The 4,390-nt window shown below is 30.7% G+C and overlaps 1 protein-coding gene across 4 annotated transcripts in view; it reads left to right on the top strand.

The window, feature by feature from the left end:
• Nucleotides 1-4,390, top strand: part of LOC122637149 (probable JmjC domain-containing histone demethylation protein 2C) — a 269,736-nt gene that overhangs the window by 12,809 nt on the left and 252,537 nt on the right. The gene's annotated exons all lie outside the window — the stretch shown is intronic.

Genomic DNA, 4,390 nt, shown 5'->3' with positions numbered 1-4,390 from the left:
GAAGAGAAATAAAAGAAAATAAAAAAAGTGATGAGGAAGAATGGGAGAGGAAGGAAGAAAGAAAAAAAAACAGAAAATAGATAATCGACTTATTTTTTTTTCTCTTCTTTTTTTTATATCCTTTCTCTTTCTACCCCTTACCACGTATATTTCCACTCCCCCCCCCTCTTGCTTTTATTCTTTAACTTTACGTCGGACGAGATGTATTATAAACTTTGAGAGACAATTTTTTGAGAGTATATTTTTTCACGTTAACCATATTTCTAACGTTAGGATTTTAAACGTTGGTACGGATTCTTCTTTCTTTTTTTTTTTTTTTTTGTGGATATATTTTTTTCTTTTGTTCCAAGGCGAGTTACGAAAAAGAAAATAATAATGATTGAAACATTGCATCCGAGTCGATTGATAAATTTTTAATTATCCGTAACGTCAGAGGAAATTTCGAAGTGACCACGATTGTCTGTAGTTTTTAATATTGTTAATGAGTTGTAGTTATTAACAAGTTTAAAACTGTTTTTAACAGTGCGAAATTATATTAAAAGTGTATACAAAGTCTGTATAAGCGTGAAACTGTATAAAATTATAAAGAGCGAGAAAGAGGAAGAGAGGGATAGAGTTTTATTTCAATATTATAATGTAATTGCATTGAAACATAAGTTTAATTACGAATCTCGTCTTATTTGTAATTATTATATGATTTTTTATGAAATTGATAGAATTTTGTTTGATATAAATCGATGAAATGATAATGTACGAAAAATTTTTATGAAATTATTTAAATACACACAAACACATACTTCTTGAGAACATTGTTTTAGAGGTAAGAACGTTCTCTTCGAAAAGAAGGCGAAAATGTATGAAGAATTCTTCGAAAGCTCGTTAACTAGATCAAAGACTCGAAGAAAAATCATGTTCACCTCAACGATCTCTCTCTCTCTCTCTCTCTCTCCCTCCCTCCCTCTCTCCCTCTCTGTCTTCTATGTCGATGAAAGTTTTTTTATCTCATTCTTGATCGCCGTATAATCACACGCGCGTGTGGGTGTGTGTATATATATGTGAAATTTAATATATTAATTTCATAAAATTATTCTAATAAAATTAATATATTATATATTTAATATATATATATATATATATAAATATTTTTATTTCATTTTTATTTTCTAATCGAAAAATAACGAGACAACACTCGTCGATTCCATTTTATTTGTTTCTTTTTTTCTTTCTTTCTTTTTTTTTTTATTTATTTTTTTTCAATCACATCGTGCGCACGTTCGACGTGTCGGTCAAGCGAAGAGACAAAAATAATTTACGAAAAGCGCGTCGGGCTGGATGGTTTCGACGTTGAAAAAAAAAAAAAAAAGAAAGAAAAAACTACAAAAAGAAAAGAGAGAGAGAGAGAGAGAGAAACAGTTAAAAAAATAAAGAATATAGCATGCATAGGAAGATAAGAATCGAGCCGACGAGCATTGTGTCACTTTCTCCGTTTTCTCGCATCTAACTGTTTGTTATTTAAATGTCCGACCCCATGTGTTTTGCAGTCTCTCGTATTTTCTCTCTCTCTTTCTCTCTCACTCTCTCTCTCTCTCTCTTTTCTCTCTGACGCTTTAAGCCGACCGATTAAACGTCATTTAAACTGCGCTCGTCGTACGACCTTTGCGAAGGCCTCGTTTCACGTGTCCCGTTGCATTTCGAACGAAAAAAAAAAAAAAAAGATCGATTCGCTTTCGATCGATTTCGCTTCTCCGTTCTTTAACCCTAAAACGAGTAAACACACGATTATTAAAATTCTAATGTCGATGACTTCTCGGCGATTGATAATTTTTTTTCTTTCTTTCTTTCTTTCTTTCTTTCTTTCTCTCTTTCTTTCTTTTTTTTTTTTTTACGTTTTCGTCCTAATCTGTTCAATCATTCGTTCTTTTTTTTTTCTTCTTTTTGTAATTTCATTATAAATAAATTCTAAACGTGAATATCGAGATATAAATATAAATATATTATGTACATATATGTATATTATCATTATTATGATGTAATTAATTATTTTATTAAAGAGGATAATATTTCTGATAGAAGATTTCAATCGTATGATAAAAAGTCTAATTAAAAATTAATGATCTTAATAAATGTTGGTTGAAGTTCGTTTGTCAATATTTCATTTATGATATTGAATTTAATATATCGAATTTTCTTTTCTTTTCTTTTTTTCTTTTTTTCTTTTTTTTTTTCATCAAATATAATATTATCTTATAATAACGGTGATTAATTGTTAAGTAACGTGCTTACTTTATCAAATTATTTCTCTATCTTATTATCTGATTATTGACCCCGTCGAAAATATTTTACTCGATGATACTCGTCCTATGTTATTATAAAATTATTCTTTTATGTTTTTGTCGCTCTATTATTATTATTTTTTTTTTATTTTTTTTATTATTAGATAATAGTTGAACGTCACCAACGATTAATTTTATATTAATCGTTGTAAAAAAATGTAATAACTTTTAATAATTTATTAAACGTGTTGAAAAACATAAACGGAAACGAATAATCGTGAAGATTAATTAGTAATTGATTATTGAAAATACGTCTGTAAAATTCTGTAATCTTGAGAACGGTCATTTAACCAGTTTGACTTGTTTTTACGTAGATAACCTGAGTGGGGCGTTTTAATTTAACGTTGGCCATTGAAAATAACGCGCAGAAAATTATCTTGACATTTCGTATGCACGCTATACACACGTACACTTATATATAAACATATATATATATATATATATTATAATGATATTGAATTTTCCAGGACAAATTAATACCACTCTGATAATGGACATAATAAATTTATATATTTCATCGAATTAATCATATATGAAAACAAAAACAAAAACAAAAAAAAAAAGAAAAAAGAAATTACACATTAATAAAACTATAACAATCGTATGAATTCCATTCAAACAATCCCTTGAATTCTAATAAACACACGATGATTCAAACTCCGAAAATTATTCTTAAATTCACTCACATACTCCCTCTCTTTTCTCCCCTCAATGGAGAACTTTAAAAATAGTCTCGAATTGAATCGAGTGACGTTACAGAAAGGCCGCGAGGCGGACGGAAAAGGGTCGCTCCGCGGAAAACTCTGGGATTTGCGTGACGTCGTAAAGAGAAAAAGAGAGAGAGAGAGAGAGAGAGAGAGAGAGAGAGAGAGAGAGAGAGAGAGAGAGAGAGAGAGAGAGAGAGAGAGAAAAGGAAGGGAAAAAAAAGAAAAAAGAGAGGAAGAACGAGGGAGAGAAAAAGAGAAGAAAAAGAAGGGAAAAGAGAATACAGAAAAGAGAGAAGACCAGTAAGCGCGTAGAAGAGTACCAAGCGACAATAGTTTCACGGTAAAAGGGATCCTCTTCCGTGTCAACTGTGTAGGACCGACAGAATCTCTCTCTCTCTCTCTCTCTCTCTCTCTCTCTCTCTCTCTCTCTCTCTCTCTCTCTCTCTCTCTCTCTCTCTCTCTCTCTCTCTCTCTCTCTCTTTCTATTCACGACGTTGGCTCGTTGTAAACAATGACTACGCTACCGACCTAGATTCTAAGCCCACGTAGAAAGCGGACTTGCTTGCATAATCCTAAGGCTGCATGTATCTACGTTGCACAGTCTACTGGTGCTGTGTTACTGTTGCTGTTATTGCTGTTGCTGTTGCTGTTGCTGTTGCTGCCGTTGCTATTATCGATGTTAGTTTGGCGTTAAAATTATTATTTTCTTTTTTCTCTAAATCATATATTAGCTATCTGCTGTTGCTACTATTGTTGCTATTACTGTTGTTGTTGTTGTTGTTGTTGTTATTATTGTTGTTGTTGTTGTTGTTGTTTTTAACTCAAACTTTAGAATTATTTTCTCTTTGTTCTTCGTCACAGAAGAAACGACTAATCGTTTACTTTTGTTACTCTTTATATTGTTGTTGTTGTTGTTAGTGTTGCTCTTATTTCGTTATTTTAACGTTAGAATTTTTATTTTATTTATTTCCCTTCGTTCCATATCGTAAATTTAGTTATCTATTGTTCCTCGCCATGCTGCTGTTGTTTTTTTTGCGTTAGTATTCTTTTTTTTTTTTTTTTTTTTTGGTTTAGATTAATCGATACATATGTTAAAGTAAAATGTTGAAATCGCGATAATTATACTCCGTTTTCTGTCATTATGAGAACGAATAAAAAATTTGATTATTTTAAGAATGACGTTAATTTAAAAATTTCGAGACTATTTCTAAAAAGAAAAAAAAAAGAGCAATTTAACATTCAGATAAAGGAAATGGATCATCAGCAAATCGGAGGTCATAAATATCATGAACTTCGTATTCTGTAATTATGAGAACGGATAAAAAATTTGATTATCATAAGAATTACAGT

The sequence above is a fragment of the Vespula pensylvanica genome, chromosome 24 (genome assembly GCF_014466175.1).
Source record: "Vespula pensylvanica isolate Volc-1 chromosome 24, ASM1446617v1, whole genome shotgun sequence".
NCBI classification, from domain to species: domain Eukaryota; kingdom Metazoa; phylum Arthropoda; class Insecta; order Hymenoptera; family Vespidae; genus Vespula; species Vespula pensylvanica.
This window is presented reverse-complemented; position numbering and strand designations above follow the sequence as displayed.